The 22,715-nt window shown below is 34.4% G+C and overlaps 1 protein-coding gene and 2 long non-coding RNA genes across 10 annotated transcripts in view; 1 reads left to right on the top strand and 2 right to left on the bottom strand.

Moving 5' to 3' along the window:
- Positions 1–22,715, bottom strand: part of LOC107074147 (Protein tyrosine phosphatase 99A) — a 431,245-nt gene that overhangs the window by 372,032 nt on the left and 36,498 nt on the right. The gene's annotated exons all lie outside the window — the stretch shown is intronic.
- On the bottom strand, positions 12,498–14,649 carry LOC107071966 (uncharacterized). 4 transcript variants are annotated; one of them, XR_016178170.1, is made up of 4 exons: positions 14,499–14,648; positions 13,808–14,388; positions 12,971–13,208; positions 12,498–12,619 (listed from the first exon to the last, which is right to left on the bottom strand). It is a non-coding gene; the product is annotated as an uncharacterized LOC107071966 (long non-coding RNA). The 4 variants fall into 4 exon arrangements; XR_016178169.1 differs by having other exon boundaries at positions 13,808–14,092; positions 14,171–14,648; XR_001476518.2 differs by having other exon boundaries at positions 13,808–14,071; positions 14,171–14,647.
- The window catches only part of LOC149030978 (uncharacterized), a 99,407-nt gene continuing 91,567 nt past the window's right edge, over positions 14,876–22,715 (top strand). The window contains exon 1 of one of the 2 annotated variants that reach the window (XR_016178195.1): positions 14,876–18,718. This is a non-coding gene — a long non-coding RNA (uncharacterized LOC149030978). The remainder of the gene's footprint in view (positions 18,719–22,715) is intronic. The other variant, XR_016178194.1, reaches the window with a different exon arrangement.

The following is a 22,715-nucleotide window of genomic DNA, read 5'->3' on the forward strand; positions in this document are numbered from 1 at the left end:
TCATAAATTACGTTAATTTACGAGGGAATCGCGGTCGAATCAAGCGTAAACGTCGTTGAGTTTAACGACCACGTGGACTTGATGGTAATCAGTATTCACGTTAAAAGCGTACTGGTCTTCGCTATGCTATTAGCGCATAACACGAAGGATCACTGAGTTCGACATAAACGACTAGAAACCCTTTAACCGAACTATCTAATATTTTTCTTTTCTTTTCTTTTCTTTCCTGTACTCCACCCTCTCTCTAACTTTCTTTCTTTTTATTTTTTTTCTTACTTTTCTTACTTTTCTACTTTCTTGTAACTCTTTTTATACTCTATCCTAGCGAGTGGTTAGGGGAGACCCGTCAAGAGAAAAGAGGATCCCACCCATGCGATATTTGTTCTCTTCGCGAATGTTCCACTTCCAGACAACACGAAGTAGATACACGATAACGATAATGCTCACCAGTGGTAGCAAACCACGTACGCTTTCCCAGAAGTGAATAAGCTCTGGGGTATAATTTCTGTCGGTGTGGGGCAATAGGTATGCCTTTTCCCCTTCTTTTTCTCTCTTTCCATTTTTCTTCTCCTTCTCTCCCCCTTTCCCATTTACTACTTCATCGTGAACACAACCTATATAAAAAGAAAGAAAGAAAAAAAAGAAGGAGGAAAAGAAAAAGAAAAAAGGGCCTAGTGTATGAACTTTGTTTTAATTATTACATCGCAGAGTAAAAACAGGATCGTAATTGAACTTGTTAGAATACTGCAGCCAACGTTAAACTCTCTTGCGCCACCATGCACAAGTTTTAAAAAAATAATGCCGGAGGCTTTTATGATTTGATTTTGCGTTAATAACAATCTTATGCTTCATTAATATAAGTCCGAGAGAGATAGATAAATTAAGCGTACGTTCGTGTATTTTTCTACATGCTAAACAAAAGAAGCTTGTAGAAAAGAAAAAATAAGAAGAAGAAGAAAGAAGAAAATTTTGCAACCCTTTTGTTTTAGATGCCACTGGCCTCTCTGATCTTAATCACTTGCGTCGTTTACGATATAATTGTTCAGCATTTCGTAATTGCGTTGGCCTCAAATAGAAACGCAAAGTCGTAACCGTGACGTTGGCCAGTATTTACGTATATAACAACGTACACACTCACTGCTTAGATTTGCCAACGTTACATTCTTGTTTATGCATATGCAACCCGTATAACGCGACGCGGAAAATCTGATAATCGCATACGACCTTTCGTAAAAAGTCGCACGCGTTTTCTCCTCCTCTTCCTCCTCCTTCTCCTCCTCTTCCTCCTCCTTCTCCTCATTTTCCTCCTCATTCTTCTCCTCTGCCATCTCTTTGCCTCCTCTTTTTTTCTCGTCCACTTGCTTTTACTTCTCCCTTATATTAACGTCGTTCGAAAATTTACGTCTTTTACAAAGGGCGTTCGCATTTCGTTTAATGCCTTGGATTTACGTCGTGCAACTTTGACCTCTTATCTCTCTCTTTATTTCTATCTCTCTCTTCCTATTCACTGTTTTATAGCGAAAGAGAAAGAGACTAATAGAAGAGGATAAGCGAGATGCCATGACATATAGAAATTTTACATTTACTGTCGGTCAAATACTCTAAAATCCTTCAGCAAACGTCAGTAATCACAAGTTTGACGATCGATTCGCGTATGTTATATGTAACATTCTTCCTGTGAGTATATATATACAGTAAAGTGTGACAAATAAGGCTAAAATAAGACGAAAATGTCATATAAATAAAAGCTTTTAAATTCTTTATTAAAAAGTTTTTAATAAAATTTAGTGTGTCGTTGGCTGATATCACACCAATTAAAATCATTTCTGATTCATGTGTTGATTCCAAATGCTGTCCGTTATTATTAATTATTAAGCAAAATAGAATCTACTGCATTACCAATTTTGTAATAATATTACTTCATTTCTGTAAATACGTTGCAAATTTTTTATCTTAACTTCCGATGAAAAAAATACCAGTTTTTAATCATTTCATATTTTTGATTAAAATTTTTTAATAATACTCTTAAGAGCCCCATATTTAAACAACTTTTTTGTCTTATTTTTGCTTATAGAGTATGTTGGTAACGTTTGGTAGGGAAAAACTCTGAAACCATATATATATATACATTACATGTGCGTTTCAAAGCCATTTTATACTAGGACACGAGCCGTACATGGGTCTGCCATTTCCTCGAAATAGTATCACTGTATTCCTTGTATGAGAAAGAAAGAGAGAGAGAGAAAGAGAAAGAAACAGAAAGAGAAGGAGGCAAGGCTGAGGCACTCGAAATATACTGATACATATTTCTTTCAGACTACCCCAGGGAACGTTCTCTTTTCGTTACGATTGAGCCGGGGAAATTATTAGACTCTTTCTTTCCAGGACCTTTTCTCCACGATTTTCCTGTCTTTCACCGTTTTTTTTTCGTCTACTTCTTTCTCTCCTTCTCTCTCCCACCCTCACACTCTCAATCTTCAATCCTCTTCTTCTTTCTCTTCTTCTCAAACCTCTCTCGATTTCTTTATCCGGTACTTTTCGTATCTTGAAAGTCTCTACCTATCTATAATTTTTTTTTCGTTTCTTTCTTTCTCTTTCTACTATTCTTGTCACCGTGTATCAAACTCTTGTTCTTTTCGGAAGAAGACAACTGGCTTTCACGCGTTGCAACAAAGGCCCGCCGGGCGGTCGAACATTCGAACGGTGTCACGTATCTTAGCCGCTCTTCGCGAAAACTTAGATTGAATTCTCTCGCTCGAAGGCTTAGAAAAATAAACAACACCGGTATAGCAAACCATCCTTTTCCCACTTACTATCCCTCCTATCTAAAGGATTCCATCCTACATTTTTGTGATTGTTCGCTTGCTCGCTCTTTTTAGTTCTTTCGTTCCTTCGTTCATTAGTTTGTTAACTTTTTTATGTACTTCTGTGGCACTCCTCAGATATGTACATTCTCTCTGTATTGAGGGTTCTATATGTGTCTCTCTGTCTCTCTTAATCTAGATAACTGTTTTTCTTTCTTTCTCTCATTCTCTCTCTCTCTCTTTTTATCTGGAAAATATCTTTTTTGTGTATTCCATAAATAAGAACAAGAAAAAAAAATGATTCTAAATAAGTTAGCCAATTATTTCTAAAGTTTTACATATTTTTCATACGTCTCACTTATTCCCTTTACACATTTCCGTATTCCTAATTACACCCCTTTCTCGTTGTAACTACGATTCTAGGGAGAGAAAACAAGAGAGAACAAAAGAAAAGAGAGAAAGTACAAATATACGATAGTCTTATGTCGTTCTGTCACGCGAGAGGTCATTCGCGGTACTAGTATTTGACCTCGGTAAAAATCGTCTCTCTCTCTTTTTCTCTCTCTTATTATCTCTATCTCTATCTTTTTCTTTTTAAACTAATTATCAAAATCAAATAATGAGATTGGAGATTTGGGTAGGCAAAAGGAATAGATAAACCAACGGAAAAGCGTAATAGTTTTACGTTTGAAATTCCTGTTGAATCCAGGAACGTTACTATCCAAAGTTTCAGAGATCGTAAAACGCGTACGCGAATTCCCTCTTCTATTTCTCATAAAGGTATGAATACAAATTCGTGATTCGTGTTTCATGAATAACCGAACAAATGTATCATTCGTAATTCAGGATTACGTCGAGTTTTGATTAATATCGCGTTGATATATTTTCAATCAATCAAATATTTGTATTATATTTAGGATAATATTTAAATGAATTTTTAATGTTTGCCAATTATTTAGATAAACGTATATACGTATAATCGCAATTAGTTTTAACTTTTCAAATATATGTAGGAAAATCAATTGTTTTGTATCCGGCTAAGGATATCTAATCTCCCCGTGTTGTCGGCATCAACTTAATATAAGAAATATTCTTTTATTTCGACAAGTTACTATTTATTATAATCAGTATACAATAACAATTTACAATCTCTTACACTCACTCTGACCTCACAAAACGCACAAAACCCGCGAATATCCGTAATCTTACTGTAACTCGCTTTTCACTCGCTATTCACTCACTAAGCACTCTCTTATCGCTCGTATCGTATCGCTTTTGTCACTCGCTCTCCTTGTTCGGTTCTTACACCGCTCCACCACGCTCGTGACTGCCTTTTCCTTATAAGTTTCTGCCCCCACCCTCTATCTCTGAAGGATGAACCATACTCCGTACCGTTCTCGAATTTTCCCAACGTCCGGCTCGGTTTAATAAACAAAGCACCGATATCGCTCGAGAACCTTCTAGACTCACACAGAATTACACACACAACTTACACAACTTACGAAGAACAGATCACGAATCGTCTTTCTTTATTTCGACCATCGGGTCTTTTTCCCTTTAGTCATTCGTCGCCTACCTACTTATCTATGTTTACTCCTCGATACTTAAAACTTCCCTACATATATTTGTAATTATAATCAAAATCATTAAAAAAAAAATATACAGGATAAGTCACTGATAGTGACGTTTTAAAATAATTCGTAAAATATATATTACATGAAAAAATGTTTTCTATAGAGTTAAACTAGGGGGCAAATATAATGATAAACAAAACTTTTTTTTAAGGTCATTTTTTATTAGATCATTGTTTATTAGGTCATTGTTATTTTTTTAAATGGAATGCCTAATCTTTTCTGGATTCTGATAAAGCTTCAAGTTCTGTATAAAAAACTATCATATTATGTAGGGCTTAAAATGAATGACTGCTGAGATATTCACAAATAAATTTTTGTTCTTTTAAAGTGTGTTTCCCATTAAAATCAATTCACTTTCGTAATTTTCTGATCAAAAAACGTGTGACTTTTACAAGTTTTTCTGCAGTTATTGCAGTACATGCATTAGTAATAACACATTGACAAACATTTTTGCTGTGGCACTTTTTCTAATAGATTTCTGATCTATTTGGACAAAAAAAAGTAGAGTATTTTCGACATGTAAACGAACCACCGTAAAGTGCAACAATTTGGTGACCAATTATGCCAAACCAGACATTCAAGCTCCATCGGTGTTGATGGTCTGTGTCACGCATCCAGTGAGAATTTTCTCTATCCCAATAGTGTATATTTTTTAAATTTACATCTCCGCGATTTGTGAATTAATTGTGAACGAAATCGTGATTACAAACAAACAAAATTATCTCAAAAAGAAGTTTTGTTTATCATTACATTTCTCCCTAATTTAGTTTAACTATTTAGAAAACATTTTTTCATACAATGTAGATTTTATAACTTATTTTGAAATGTCACGTTCCGTGACTCACCCTGTATATATATATATCGTCATTGTTCTCTCTAATTTATCAAAACTTTTTCGTTGCTTCGTTCTCTACTTTCGATGAAGAAAAGTGAAAAAAATAATAAAAAAACCAAAAAGAAAGGAAATATCTGAAAGAATATCACCCGACCGTACCTTTGACTCTCGACAAAAGTTTTAACGAGGGATAATAACGAAGCAATATACAATATTCTCTCATTGTTATTTTCTGCTTGTGTATTTTGACATTTAATTGACTATTATTTCGCATTTTACATTGTACTTTATATGCTGTGAAACAATTTGGATATTGCGAACGAGCATTTCTTTTTTCGTACGTTATATTTTTTATGCATTCGAAAATTCATTGCACAGTTATCTTGCTCAAATGTAATAGAAAAGAATCAAGTTTAAAAAATAAAAACGACAAATGGCAGAATAAATGAGAATAATAATGAGAGAAATAGAAAGAATTAAAAAATAGAAAAATATTTCATCGAAATTACTATTATTTCCGTCAAGCAAATAATAAGGGTACGCGAGGTAGAACAAGTGTTGGTCCTATATGTAAATAGAAGAGAGACGTTAATATATTACCCCTAATCTTGTCAAGAACTAATTGGCTGACTTATGACATGAAGCTGCGAAACCGCGTGGTTCGTTAACATAGCTTATGACCATAGTTCGGACTAATTACATCAAAAACTTTCATGGTGCAAATATTTTAAGCAGATAGAATCGAGGATTAAAGGTATATAGGAGAGGAATAGGGATGAAGAGAAAGAGTTAAAGAGAGGAGAGAGAGAGAAGAGAATGTATATGTAGATCTATATCGGGGTAGAACGTATCTATCCTACATGTATGCACCCTGTTATAGATTAACGATGAGTCGAGTCGCATGAAATTTTGGAAGATCGGCGAGAAACAAGTTATTAGTCTCGGCGATCAATTCAGTGGTTACACTGTCGATCGTGGAAAAGCAATCGAGGTAATTGCTAATATACACCTCCAAATAATCGAGGTACTTGTGTTATCTCTCATACATACACATTTTATTCATGTGTATATATATAATATATACTTACACTGTATTTTCATATCTATATTCTACATATATACGTATATATTTTGACACGAAATAACGCTATAGAAGTATGGTAAATAGCAACGAATAAAAGCAACGACCATGCATTATATTTGCCGCTTACCCTGTTTCTTGTTTATCGTAGATTTTGACTATCCGCTTCGCCACTGTATTTGCACGATTATACGATCGTAATACCGATCGCGTATTTGCTTTTCGGAGTCATTTTTTGAGTACGTAATCGACACACATACGAGTATTATTTATAGTTCGATACTCATTCGATCTTTTTTTCCCTCTCTCTCTCTCTCTTTTGCTCGTTTATTTATTCGAGCTTAGCGACCTCGAGTATACTTTACCGAGAGATTTTCGATTCCCAAGCGGACTTTACGTTTTGACTTGCCGCTTTAACGCGGTTTATACGACAGCGGTATCGTGCAAAAAGAAGGAAACCAAAAAAAAGATATCAAGTGGAACGATTTTGAAATGTCGGCCACGGTGAAAAGGCCACTATTAAATCGGGATTACTTAAATCATTTATATGCAAGACACCAGCCGATGTTTTATGGCTCACGATCGAGAGCTTTCTTTTAACGTCTGACTTTGCTTTACTCACACGATAATCAATAGTAATATCTAGTAAGATATTTCTTTTCCTATCGATTATTCGAACGACTTTTCAAGGCAACTTGACTCATTAATTTACACTGTGTTAATGCAAGCACCTTTAAAAAATTCATCGAATAATAAGAATGAGAGTGAAAGGTGCGGCTAGTAAATCATTACAACACAACCGCAACGTGTGGCAACGTTCCTACATCAATCGTTCTAGTTTACACCGTTTGCGTGAACACGGAAACAATGTTTAAAAAAGACTTTCTCTTTTCCCCCCTCTCCTTTCCTTTCCTCTTTGTCTCTTTTACTCATCAGCTTTTATAGATAAAATTTCAAGCGAGATCTATAAAAGAGTTATCCTTTAATCGTTCTATTACATTTTCATCATACGGTACGTATTTCAAAGAAAATAAGTTCAAAGAACCGGATGGGATATTCGATTATCGATTTCCGTTCCTTTTACTATAAAAAACGAAAAAAAAGAATAAGAAGAAAAAGGGGGAAAAAAAGTAAAAAGAATGAAATAAAAAAAAGGAAAAACGCTATCATTTCCTTTCCTCCGGATGTCCTATTATTTTTGGATTATTTTACGGAAAGTCCCGCACGGTAACATTCGATTCGTTTCGTTTCGTTTCGTTTCGTTCTACTCGTTCGTTAGTACAGTTTATTTAGTTCGTTTGCTCGTTTCCGCCGTATGGGAATTCATTGTTTCATGGGAGGATTTTGAAAAGTACCGAAGAACACTCAGAGAGCTTTGAGGAGGTGGAAGACTAGAACGACCGGAAATTCATCCAATTTCGATGTGCAAACCGTCCACGCACTGTGCCCATACTGTTTGTCTTCGGTACGTAATTGAAATTGGACTTTCGCATCTTGAATCATTACTTTTCTTTCTCGGAGTAGTACTAGCTCACTATCCCCAATCCCTATCTCCCTTCGTTCAACCCACTCAGCACATTGTAGAAATACCTACTAATTATTTTCACTCGCTTTCCTCGATCATCTTTATCGGTGATAACGCTATTGAGAGAGAGAAGTGCTGGAAAAGAACGAAGTTTAACGAAGGTAGTCGGAAATTCGCGAAAGAATATCTAGTCTTGTTTAAAAGCATTGAGTTAGAATCCTCTTGGTGCATTAACTTAGGATTATCAGGAAAGGTTAGCTCATCTATCCGATGGGAGTATTTTAATTATATCATTGCCAACAACATCGACTTTCTCTCTCTCTCTATCTCTCTCTCTCTCTCTCTATCTCTCTCTCTCTCTCTCTCTTTCTCTTTCTCTTTCTATTTCGTCCTATATTTCTCTCTACATTTCTCTTCCAGTTTTGTCCTTTATTTCTATTCCTCTTTTCCTGACTATCTCCTTTTATCGTTACTTACCATTATATCTAGTTAAATTCGAGATTTAGCGAATAATCGCCCTCTACGTTTAGTACTACTTACACGCTCACACATGTGAGTACGAACAGCAGGACTTTTCAGCGTTGGCATTCAACCTACTGCAAAATGCAAAACTGACATTCCATTCGGGATTCCTTATGTATGAACCATTTATACAGATATTACGTTCGGCCTGAGTTTCTCCCTGAGCGAACCTTCTCAAACCCTCCCATGTCTCCCCTACCCTTCTATTTCTCTTTCTTTTTCTCCTCGAACTTCTAGTTCCGCATAACTGAACCGAATCGTAGATTACACGTTGCAAAGTTGAATTTTTAAAACTCGAATAAATTGTTTTTCCTCTCTTTTATTGGCTTTTACGATCAATGAAATAATCTATCCTTCGATCTCAAATTATTACGACGATACAAAAACTATCTCGTTAAACGTTACATAAATAATTATTATTGTTATATGAACAAATGTTTTGTGAGAAAAAGATAAGAAATTCCTTTCACAAGATTTCTCTCTCTCTCTCTCTCTCTCTCTCTCTATCTCTCTTTCTTGTACATGTTTTACGCTCTATTGCGACGTTAAATGAGATTGGAAAGCTCGTACAATGAATAGTACGAAATTATCTTGAAATCAAGGCAATACTCGATTCTCTGTGGGAACGTAACACTTGGATTCTTTTTTCCATTGGAGTCGATCCATGGTAAAGGAATTTTGGAAAAAATACAAATAAAAATAAAATAAAAAAAAAAAGAATATAAAAGAGTAAAAAAAACATTTTCATCTCGCTATATTTTCTCGATTCGATAACCTGACGGAATTCATAGTATATCCTGTATATAACTACATTCGTCATTTATTTATTTCTCTCTTTTTCTCTTCGGAGCAGTTATACGCCGTGGACCATAAATCACAAACCTTAAAACTTTCGTGGAAAGTCGCTTGCGCTTATTCATTTTCGTTCACCTTTCGGATGGAGAACTCCTTTCTCACCTCTTTCAACGAAAGGTAGAAGGAAAAGGATGGAGAAAACGATGACGAAGTACGGAAGTCTCGAATGCGAAATTATACGTCGTAGTCGGCGTCGTTCATTGGTCTCTTTCGTCGTTTTCTTTCCTTCTTTTAAGCTGGAATACCTGCGTTTACGATGACCTATAAAGGAAGAAAGATGAAAAAATAAAAATAAAAAAAAGGAGAAAGAAAGATGCCCTTTCATCGATCAAGCTCCCTCGGTTAAAGAAGAATAGAGTTCTTTAAAGAAATTATTCCCCTTTTCCTCCGATATATTATATTCCTTTTTTCTTTTTTTTTTTGGTTATTTTCCTTTTTGTCTATTTAAAAATTTCTATTAAAACATAACATTTAATTATTTTAATTTATACATTTTTAAAGGAAAGATTATTTTTTTGTCTTTCACACTGATTAGAAAAAAATGATAATTAAATTCCCTAATAATTAATTAATCAATTAATTTATATATGCACGAGCTTCAATATCTATCGAATCGCGATTTAATTGATATTGATCAACGAAATCTGATAATTTCAGGTAGGTAGGTAGGTAGGTAATTTTGCTCTGATTGCAGATAGAACGAATCGAAGGAAATAAAATGAATGAAATAGAACACGAAAGTTTTGTGTATTGAGAAAACAGTCGTCCGAACGACTAGAAAGCAGAAATAAAATCCTAGTTTCCGAGGTCTCGTACGCCCCTACTGTAGGGGAACATACGTTATCCAATTGGCGTAGAAACTCACTGTGTTTATCGGCGCGAGTATACACGTGTACCTCCTACAACTCCTATATATATATATATATATATATATATATATATATATATATATATATATGTGTGTGTGTGTGTGTGTGTGTGTGTGCATAGTCAGTTGCGTGTATCTCGAGTTTTGCCCATTCAAGATTGATGCCACACGATTCACGCGTCGATGCTTCCGACACGATTGGAAAACCATAATTCCTGCGAATCTATTACAACAAGGAGGCCGTGCGTAAAATTCGAGATACGAGAACCACCTAAATTCCCCATCTCCTTCTCTATCTCTTCGTTTTATTGCAGATAAGAATCAAAGAATATTTTTATAATCGATAATAAGCTTATCTTACTATTTCTCTCACTTTTCTTTTTCTTCCCTTTATTTTTCCTTGTATTTATTATTGATCTTAAATTTCCTTTTTAGTCCCTAACCGATGATTCATATTTATCTGCGTTTATTTCAAAGAAGCCGAGATTTTTGATGGACAAATAGAGGCGACGACGACGACGACGACGACATTTGTGCGAGAAAAATCGCGTAAGTTAAAGCTTTTTGCCAAGAAAAAAGCTCGTTTAATTTTTTGCTCTGTTCAACGAATCCTCGAAGTAGAACCTTACATCTTCGAAAAGATTGTGTCGTCACGTCAAGCTTGTAGTTTCTTCGTAATATGTATAGTATATGGGGCATTCCACGCTAAATCGGACGGTTTTAAAAATTTTTATTTTTGATTTCAGCCATTTTTGGATATCTTTTAGTACCCATCGAAAAACCCTTCCTCCTAAATTTTGGCATTTTTTTGATCATCCGTTCCTAAGATATCGAATTAAAAAAAAAAAAAAACAGCTCTTTCTGTGGTTTTTAGCCCGTAACTTTTTTAAAACTCATCCAAATGAAAATTACCATTCTACATAAAAGTTTTGTTTTTCAATGTACTTTTCGAAAAAAAATTCAAAAAAATTATTTATAGTGCCTTAATACGTAATTTTCGATTTTTAAACTTTAAATTGCATTTTTTAAAGTGAGTGCATATTTAGATTTTCTTCACAATTTTTAAAGCAAACCTACTAATTTTACGTTTTAGGCCGGTCTGGCCGTGGGCCTTCGATAACTACTATTTTTTTTTCAAGTTTTAAAATTTAAAAAAAAATTTTTTTATTACATTTTAATAAATTTTATCATTTATTTCTCTCTTTTAATATATTTTGAATCACTTTACGTATTTTTTTTTTATAATAACAAGCGTAGGAAAGTCTTAATTACTGTTTAGATTAATAATTAACAAAAATAAGCAACAAATTAAAATACACAAAATTTATTGGTGGACATTTAGTAGTAAACAATAACAAAATAGGTTATGGTACAGATATAAAATCAATATGACTATTAATAAGAAAAAAGGGTAACAGTAAAAGGAAATAGAGACCCTTAAGATGGGACGCGCTATACATATTGCTAGGGTTGCTATTGGCTGATTTGGAGGGACAGTTTCCGATGCAACGCGCAGCCATATTTATCTTTAGTATGTATAAATAACGGCTGTGGTTAGTTTAAGTTTGGAATACTTATAGTTTTTATTGTGATATTTATATTTAATTGTTTGGTTTTTTTTAGTAGTTTTCTATAAGTGTAAGTTTAATTTACTCATTTAATAATTACAAGTAGAAATGTATAAACCTAACCTATACCTTATCGTTTGTTTACAGACTTATTGTTTGTGATAAATAATCATGGTTCGACAGTGTATTCTTAATTACTGCAAAAGTTCAACAAGAACTACGCAAGACTGTAAATACCTTATACCATCGCGTAGGTATAATCGCAAAAATTTACAAAATTTTAAGCAAACAAATCTCAGTTCGAGCAAAACTATGACCATGTACCACATTGAGAAATAAAAATATGTTAAAATAAATCTATTTTTTAATTGTTTTATATATTTGTCTTTATTATTATTATTATTATTATTATTATTATTATTATTATTATTATTATTATTATTATTATTATTATTATTATTATTATTATTATATATAGTAGATAATTATATTTATCAAAATTGTATAAATTGCTACAAATTGTTTTGAAATTTCAAAATACTGTAATGCCTTTTATCAAATCAAACTAGATTAAGTTTTTCTTATTGAACTTATAATAATTTTTTCGTGTAACCTATTCTATTTATTTTCTAACTCGATTTTGCGCCCGAATGATTCAAACATTGAAATAATTATGAAATAATGAATTGCATCAAATGCAGAAAAAAAATGAACTATATTTAATAATTTTTGTTAATTTTTTATTAGAAAACTAAGAAAGATATTGATGTAGAGTTTGTTGTGCTTAATAAATATACTCTTAAAGTACATTAAAAAAATTTTTTTATTTATTTTATACGCTCTATATACATTGGAGAGGCCTTTGAACGGAAATCCTAAAAATAGACTAGCCTTTGCGGTGTTGTAAAAATCTTAACATCGAATTATCTGAAATGAAAAACTCGAATAGTTTTATGTTCACAAAGATTACATCAACCGCTGGTAGCAGATTTTTTCATTTACAAACAAAAATAACAAAATGGTGTCAGTTGAAAAAATATTATTAAAAAATCTCTTTTTTTTCTTATTTTTTGCCCAAAAAAATAGTAAAAATGAAATTTTTTTTATAAATCTGCTACCAGCGGTTAATATATGTGTATAGATTATGTGGTAAAAATTTTAGACGAATCGAATAGCTAGTTTTGGAGATTTTTACAACACGCGGTATAAAAACGTGATTTCGAGAAAAACGCATTTAAAGTTTTTTTAAGTAAAAAATCACGAAAAACGTTAACTTACGCTTAATCGGCGATACCTGCACGATATACTATGCCTTCTGACTGCTCTAGAAGATAATGTTCTTCAAGTCTAGCTTGTCTTTTTTTTGTTCATCTCTTTTTAGAAGCTTCAGACGAGCGGCGATTTTCTTTGACAACGCGCGCTGCAGTAAGGCATGCAATTCTGACAATATTTTTTCCATTGAAAATGTGTTTAGGTGCAATGGCCCATACCGTGGAGTGAATACCAGTTTTTACGTCTACAAAATATTATTTATTTACCGAAAATAATAAAAAAAGGCAGAAATAAGAGATTTATGATAGTACGCAGTTGATCGAACAAACAAAGCAAAGTGGTATGAGTAGGTTCACCGCGCGCTACAGATTACCGCGCACGGGTAGATTCGAGTGACGGAAAAGTACATTTAGGATGCTCTGATCTTTTTGAAATTTTCAGAGAGTATTCTTAAATATATTTACTTACGAATAATAAAAAAAAAATTAAAAAAAAAAATTACAAAGTAGAATCCTGCCTTAAGACACTTTAAATAATTTTTTTGAATTTTTTTTCGAAAAGTACATTGAAAAACAAAACTTTTATGTAGAATGGTAATTTTCATTTAGATGAGTTTTAAAAAAGTTACGGGCTAAAAACCACAGAAAGAGCTGTTATTTTTTTAATTCGATATCTTAGGAACGGATGATCAAAAAAATGCCAAAATTTAGGAGGAAGGGTTTTTCGATGGGTACTAAAAGATATCAAAAATGGCTTAAATCAAAAATAAAAATTTTTAAAACCGTCCGATTTAACATGGAATGCCCCATATGCAGATACTAACATATACGTACACATACATACCTTACAAATACAAGTATGTGGGATATATCAGAGGACACACATACTCTTACGAGATAACCAATTTGTCGCTTTAACTCAAATTCCTTCATGAAACTCTATTCGATCGTGCCTGGTCGATAGGCTATATTGAACTTTGGCTTCTAATTTCTCTTCTAATTTCAAATATCTTCCTTCGGATTAACAAATTAATACCAACGACAACGACGATGACTCGATCATTAATCCTTAATAACAACGAGTATTTTTCAACCGGGTTAAAAAGTCCTAAAGTACATTTAAAGAGAGCTACTTATAAATAACTTTCTGAAGATCGAATACGTAACATTTTGTATAAAATTCGATTATACACGGAAACCTACTAACCGGTTAAAATGTTGCAGCGTTTGGGTGATAGGTATGAGGGAAAGAGGGAAAGGGTTTGGGAGGTGGGTTGTTCTCGCGTTTAATTGAAAATTCAAATTCCGTGGATATCCCTGGATACTCTCTGTAGAGAGTATCGGTGTTGTGACGACGACGCGACGATCGGTTTTGTGACGCTTCCCTGCAAGGGAATTATTTGTCGTCACTCTACTTCCTTCCCACTGCAACGACCAAATTTCTAATCTATATATATACACATACACATAGACACACTTAACATGCAAGTTAAAATATGGAAATTATGTGCATATGTATATATATATACGCGTACGTGCGTGTGTGTATGCGATGGGCAACGAATCCGCGAGTGGTTAGGAGACTTCTGTCGATGTCGTCGCTAGGAGAGAACAAAACTAGCCTTAAACTAGAACTTATGTCACGAGGGAGAACGGAGATTGGAAGAGAATGAGACACAGAAATTGAGATAGAAATATATATACATATATATATATATATATCTATATATATATATGTATAGAGAGAGAGAGAGAGAGAGAGAGAGAGAGAGAGAGAGAGAGAGGAACGAATAAAACATACTCACACATGCACATATATGCACATACGCTCATACACTTTCGTATCAATCTATCTAATCACTCATACATATACGTATGTACACATACATTGATATTCTCTATCTGCTTTTCTAACCTGTTACATTAAAGTGGAAGAGTTAGAGAGAGAGAGAAAGAGAAAGAGAGAGAATGCACTTGCATATCTAGGTACGTATGTACATACAAGTACACCCTCTCCTTCTTTAGCATATTACTCTAGAGAGAGAGAGAGAAAGAAGAATGAGAGCCAGGGAGTGCCGTACCGAAGTTAATAGTCTAACTTGATTTGTCTAATTCGACTAGTTTCCTAACTGCTTTCCTCGCCAAGTATGCGCTTGATTTTCGTTCTAAGTGCCGTCCAATTTAAGTCGATTATCCGGGGAGCGTGGGACGAATGGTAGACTTTACCAATCGGAGAGAGAAAAGCCCTTTTTCCCAAAGGAAGGAAGAGTCACAAGCGGATCGGAACTGGGCGGTAATCGTTACAGTGGTTAAGTGCTTCGAAATCGCGAAAACTCATGTTTATGGAGAACGGAAGTTTACCTTCTTTATAAAAACCGATTCTGTTGAATGAATGAGAAAAAAGCAGAGAGACAGAGAAAGAGAAAAAGAAAAAGAGAGAGTGGATGAGAGATAGAGAGGCCACGCATATACGCTTTCGTGATCTCGATAATGGGCCTGAAAGGTTATCTCAACGTGTCATCTCACGGGACGTGGTAATCGATGCCCTCGTTATCGTCTTTTTCTATCGTATAGAAAGGTTCGAAAAATAAATGGAAAAAAACATGAGAGTGAACTAGCAATGCACTTAACCACTATGTCGTGTCATTGTTTTCGTAAATATTAGTAGTACACGATACGTTGTTCCTATCGATTCATCACGCGATACGGTAATTACCGTACTTGCAGAAACACGTACCACGTGAACATCGTTGCTGCTCGTGATCGTAAAGCGACTCTTGATCACCGCGAATGAACGATTCTTAATCTGTTCGGACTACTATTGACTTTAGTTTTAAGGATTAAAAATGAAAAGAACCCACAGGAAAAGAAATGATGTCGAATTTTTGGTATTACTCACGCGACCTAGAAATTTACCATGATCATCGCCGTTTAAAAGAGAATCGATCCTTGAATAGAGAACATTAAAGGAAAGGAAAGAGAGAAAGAAAACAAAAAAACGTGGAGAATCGCAGATGGTAAGAAATAAAAGGTATTCGAATAAAGACATATTTTTTTGAAAAGAATTATAAAAAGATTGACAAGGACTTATTGTTAGAATGAGACGCACATTCGGTATTAAACACGAAAAATAATGTATAATTTGAAATCAGTATTTTCGCGGTCTGATGCTGACGAGCTAGTCGAAAAAAAAAATATGTAGCGTAAAAGTGAATACTTATGAAACACGAACGCCGTTTATGAACCGTGAACGTAGCGTTGCGAAACCGAACTGCTTTGAAATTCGATTATACGAAACGTTTGAACGTGTATACTTTAGATTTAGCGAGTGACCAATTTATGGTGTTTTATTTCCCACAAATTTTCTATTACCGTAAAATAGAGATACCAGAAAGAAATTAAAAAAAAAAAAGAAGAAAAGAAAGAAATATATTAATCAATTGAATGTTTCGCTCGAATTCGAATCAATAAATTATTGATAATTAATTATCGTAGATCGTTTGCAATAACTTAAATATAATTACATTTAAAATGAGAAAAGGGGAAGAGAGAATATTGCCTATTGTTAGTAAGTAAATTATTTTATTTTTTTACTGTCTCTTTGTACCGTTGGACTTTTCTTATCGATAAAAAAGTTTGAGATTGTTTGTAAAATGTTGAAGAAAGAAAGTCTCGAAGAAAGAAAAAGAAAGTTTTCTTCCTAGTATAGAAGAGGACTTGAACGATGCCGAGAGGAATCGAAGGTATTGGACTCTGAAAATTTCTGTCGAGTATGCGTACTTAAGATACGGTTTACGATCAGTGACATCTACTTGGTCCGATATCAGCCGTCTTAAGAAAAAGATAGGATGGAAAAAGAAGAAGAAGAAGAAGAGAGAAACGTTGGACACCGTGACAAATCGTTTTGGCGATTTCGCGTGGCGGCACGAGCGGAAGCGATCGATGACGATAGGACTTCCTGTCGGTTTTTCGAAGAATTCCGAACCTGAGGTTGGATCTAACCGAATCTAATGCGAATACACGCGCGTAGAGAAATCGCCCCGAAGGGTAGTGATTGAGGGCCACCCTATAAAGGACGAGCAATAAGCGTCGAAAGACGCTTCTTTCTTCTTTTTGACTGATTGTGAGTGAGTAACATAGAAAGAAAGAAAGAAAGAGAGAGAGAGAGAGAAAGAGAACTTGCGAAAAATCAAAGAGCTTTGGCAAAAACCTGTTACTAATGAAAAGCCAATGTTCTCTTCTTTCAAACTTGATGTTGAAAAGTCGACAAGTTATTTCACGAGTTAATATGAATTCGAAACTATTAAAAAGATTTGATTAAAAAAGGGAAAAACGAAAACAATATTAATAAAAAAGGAAAAAAGAATTATCGTCGAAAGAAAAATAAGGCGTACGATTTTACTGGGCCGACTTCCGGAAAAAACATTAACAACTAACTTTATTTCTATTCGTTTTCTTTCTCTCTCTCTCTCTCTCTTTCTCTCTCTCTCTCTCTCTTTCTCTCTCCCTTTTTTTATTTCTCCTCGTCTTGTTTCGTCCTCGTTTCAACTAGGAGTAACAGCTAATAGAATTATGCAAATCGAAAGCGCGTCTCACCGCCGAGGGCTATAAAGAAAGTCCGTCACGATATTTTTTACGCGTAACTAGCGCGGAATATCGGGGATGCAATGAATTTTTCTCCTCTCGGCGTCGTCGTTCGAAGCAATGCGCCGTCACGTACAGTCCTGAATATTTTATCGCATTTTACTCGCTCTTACACAGTCACTCGTCTACTTTGTGAATAGTAATTATGAGAGGAAGAACGTGTCACAAGCCATCAAGTATACCGGTGAATCGTATGGAAAAGAGAGATCATTATCGTTTTAAGCACGACAACCAATTTCAAGTGCAGGATATTTGTTCCAATATAATCGCACACACGTGATAGATCGATCATGCGAAACGAGATATTATATGCACACTTTACTTACTTATAACTGATCCGTTTTGATAACTTTTATTTTTCTCTATTCTCTTTTTCCTTATAATAATGATAATAATAATAATAATAATAATAATAATAATAATAATAATAATAATAATAATAATAATAATATATTAATAAAAGGATAATTGTATTGTGATAAAACGTAATACGTGCGCGCGTTCGATTAATACGATTAATTTTTAGTTTAGTAATTTGAAGTAACGAGAACGATAATAGAAGAGTCGATAAAGCTTAACTCGTATTCGTTAAGTGGAAATTTGGGAAGTAAACATGTAATGCTTTCAATCGAATAACAATCGCCTGAATAATGAAACTTTTAGATAATCGCTATGTCGATAATCGACGTTTCATTGAATTTCCAAATTGCGGATCAACACGCTTGTATATCGATTCGTACTAAATTTCTATAATGTTGTTTAGGAAAAATGTTCAATTATTAAATTTCTTGGTTACCTATCTATCGACATATTGTGTATGTATGCTTATATATATATATACACATAAATGTGTATACGATACGTATAAATTCGTGAATATACCAACCGCGTTTCGAACACCGAGTTTAACACATTTCCTAGAGAATCACGATCCGCCATATTCGCGGCACGTAAATTGGAAAAGTCTTTGTCGTACTCGACGTTAAGCGTGTCTGACCTTGCGGAAGAACGGCTACGCTTTCTGCATTCTTAAGACGGCAACGACGAGAAGGAAAACTTGACGTCGATGTTAAGATAAGCCGACTGAACTAAGCAGGGGTCAATTTGTGAGGTAAGAAAGAAAAAAAAGAAAAGAAAAAAGAGAGAAAGAGAGAAAGAGAGAGAGAGAGAGAATGAGAGAGTTAGAAAAACAGCGAAAAATCAAGGCTCGCGTCGTTCCTTGCATTTCGAGGTACAAGTAGAAAAACGTTCGAAAAACTCTCTACACTCGCTAGTAAAATCTTTTTCCTTTTCTCGCATCCTCTTTCCTTTTCCATTTCAGTTACCGACCACCAAAATAGATCGAATGTGTTAGACCATAAAAACCATTTTCGTATAATTTTGTTCAACCTTATTTTTTGTTTCATGAAATAAAAAGTTAGAAAAAAGTTTTACCACATTAACGTTATTCTCAAATATTATTAAAGAGAACAATTTATCTATAATCTGCAATATTTTTGATAAAAAATTATAAACTCTTCCTAGATGAAAAAATATAATTTCTTGTTATTTATTTTCTCGTATGTAAAATCAGGATCTATCAATGGATCATGAGAGTTTAATATTCCATCGAGCTAGCATCCACTTGGAGTCGGTGGTGGCGTCGATTCGTGCATCGATTTCTCTCAACGCTCTTTGAAATAAATCGTTCGTTCGAGGGAAAAGGGACCGATGGTTCGACGTGCATAAAACTGTATAAGAGCGAACGTTATCCAATTAACGGCTTTCGAGCTATCATCCGGGATATCTACGTGGATCGTAGCTTTTGATATCGGAAATACAAAGCTAAGCCTTTACGCTTGAGTTTTCGGAAAAAAAGAGAGATAAAAAAAATGACAGGCGAAACGTTTGGCCTTCGTACGTAGGTACGCAGGTACGTCGGCACGTAGATACATAGGTACGTAGGTACGTGTTAACGAACGAGAATCTTTTTGATTTTCGACGCCACGCGGAAACGCTTTTCAGAACGCGTCGAACCGTTGATTCCCAAGAGAAAGAGAACTCGCTCGTTCGCTCGTTTCGTTAATGTTTCCAGTTCAAAAAATTTTCAAATTTTCCTCTACAAACTTGTGTTGTTTATTTTTATTTAAATACAATATTATAAACTTTTTTATATTAATTTAAAATCACACATAATAGAAGTGCATAATAATGTATATTAAAATTTATCAAATAAAAGAAATATTTTATCAAATATTAAAAAAAAAAAAACAACGGTTAATGAGATAATAACAATTTTTATCAGAATATTAAAAAGCGTTATGTTATAAACTAGTTTGTATGAATTTTGCTGGAACGACGAAGAGATAGAAAGAGAAGGGGTGATATTAACGTGACCTCAGGAAATAGGGACACGCACCTAAGGGTCGCGATCGGGTAGGTTCGAGGGGTAAATCCAGCCCTCGCGAGGCCTCCCCACCGAGGCCTCGGTGTAACACTGAATTATTGTACACATAATAGGGCTGACACCGCATTGGCACCCTCGTTCGCCATCGCTCTTATGTAGGTGCTGCTGCTGGTGTGTTGCTGGTAATAATGGTAGTAGTGGTTGTTGTAGAGCACGTGCATTTGGAAAGGGGTATTATTGACACTCTTGCATTTCGTACTGTCAAACGTACCTCTCGACTCTGCACATTTACACACATTTACAAGCATTTACCAATATACAAACATGCACGCACACGTACGTATACATACATACCCACATATATATATAGATACACACATTTAGATAGGTATATAAGTATAGGTATTTATACATTCTCAGGTATGAACTAGAACGATTCGTCTCTTGCCTGAACGATGGACCTGGTAAACTCGCGAACGCTAAATTGTTGGGACAAACAAATCCATCAGTCAGCAACGCGAACCGCTACACGCTCTCCTCCTGTCTTCTATTTGGCTGAAAGCCAACTTGGTTATTATTCCTGTCGGATCGAAATATCTATGCTTGGATGACCTTACGAGAGGTTCGCCCGAAACACGTCTGAAACGCTTCGTTGCGTTACAGATCCAAACTTACTAAAACTATTTCTCTACGTTAATTGCTATTTAGTATTTACAATTATCACATTTAAATGTTACAATATAGAATATTATGTTACGTAATATTACTGAGGAAACGTATTTTTTCTTTCCAATTTTCTATTGCTCAATGTTATAATGATTCGTGTGAAATAACGTTATAATGTGTTATATTTTTTAATAAATAATAATAAATTTCGTCGGCATAACACCTGTTCCTTTACCTGCAGAGAGAATGCTTTTGAAAGATGTAAGAAAAATAGTCGATTGGATTCCATTGCATTCAGTTTCGTTGTGTTGTTGTCCTCCATTTTTCCCTCTCTCTCTCTCTCTCTCTCTCTATCTCTCTTCATATATATATCTTTATTTCTCATCTCTTTTGATCATTTTGCGATCCACTCGATATCGTTTCTATCACGAACCGTGCGATTTCACTTTACTCGATTAAATCAGACTGCGCAGCTTTTTTTATTCTACATATATACATATATATATATATATATATATATATATATATATATATATTTTCCTCTCTTTTCCCCTCTTTCTTCCTCTTACTCTTCTTTCTACTCATTTTTCTCTCTTCGAGAATCTCTGCGGTTCTCTCGCGGTTTACTCTTGATATTGCCGGCGGGACGGTGCTTTTGCCTCTTTTAATAGAGATAGCGTGATCCTCGACGATACTCTTGTATTGATCTATTTACACACACATATATATATAAACAAGGGAGAAAAAAGAAAAACCGAAAGGAAGCTCGTGCACAGCTCCCGCCGTTAACGAGATTGATCTTTATAACTTATGACGACCACACGAATCGTGTGACTCATGGAAATAAAACATCTACGTCATCGCACGAGTGACGTTCTACTAAACGAGATATCGACTTCCATTCGATTAACAATCATGTCCTGCGGCTTCGTAAATCGGTTCCGATTGCTGTAGTACTAGGATACATATACTATACAATATTTAATCTATGTAGAAAATGTCATTCTATTATCGAGAAAATTTATCGAACTATTTTTTTTATTTTTTTTTTCATAAACTTTGAACGTCATAATCATCGAAAATATTATATTATTATTGCTTATTAATAACTCGCATATAACCGTTCGACGCTTTGATTATTGACTTATGAAATAACTGCGTAATTTGCGTTATTTTTTAGGACGACCAATTACGACGAGTTATATCTCGTAGCTTTCGACTCTGCGATGGGTTAAAAGCGTATTAAATTTCCTTTTTACACGAGAATTCTGGAAATTACCGTGGTAATTAACATGTTAAGGATGTATCTAGACAAAGATGATTCTAAATGTAAAAATAAATCGAAATGAAAGTAATTTGTTCTCGTTTTAGACATAGATTTAACAAAATTTCATGTTTAAACAATTCTAAGTATATGCATAATCTAAATATATTTAACACATTCTAAATATGACTAACCATGGGCTGAAAAGTCCCGGGCCTAACAAAGAAAACACGGTTTTTTTCGTTCAAAATTGGCTTTATTCATCAATATAATCTCTATCAAGAGCAACACAATCATTCCAGCGCCACTCTAACATTTCAATACCACTTTTGTAGAACGATTTATCTTTTGCCTCAAAATAGACCTCAGTTTCAGCGATAACCTCTTCATCAGTGCTGAATTTTTTTCCAGCGAGCATTCTTTTGAGATCTGCAAATAGGAAAAAGTCACTGAGGGCCAGATCTGGAGAATACAGTGGATGGGAAAGCAATTCGAAGCTCAATTCATACAACTTTGCCATCGTTTTTTTTGATCGATTGTGAGCACGCGCGGCACCTACTTTGCATACAGTTTTCGCATGTCCAAGTATTCATGTATTATATATCCTACACATTCCTTTGATATCTTTAGAGTCTCAACTAACTCAATGAACTTTACTTTACGGGCATTCAAAATTATTTTGTGGACTTTCTTGATGTTTTTATCGGTAACAGCTTCTTTCGGTCGTCCGCTGCGTGCATCATCTTCGACGCTCATTTCGCCTCGTTTAAACTTAGCAAACCACTTCTCAAC

Source organism: Polistes dominula, unplaced genomic scaffold (assembly GCF_049000335.1).
Source record: "Polistes dominula isolate Pdom_NZ unplaced genomic scaffold, Pdom_raw_medaka contig_20, whole genome shotgun sequence".
Taxonomy (NCBI): Eukaryota; Metazoa; Arthropoda; class Insecta; order Hymenoptera; family Vespidae; genus Polistes; species Polistes dominula.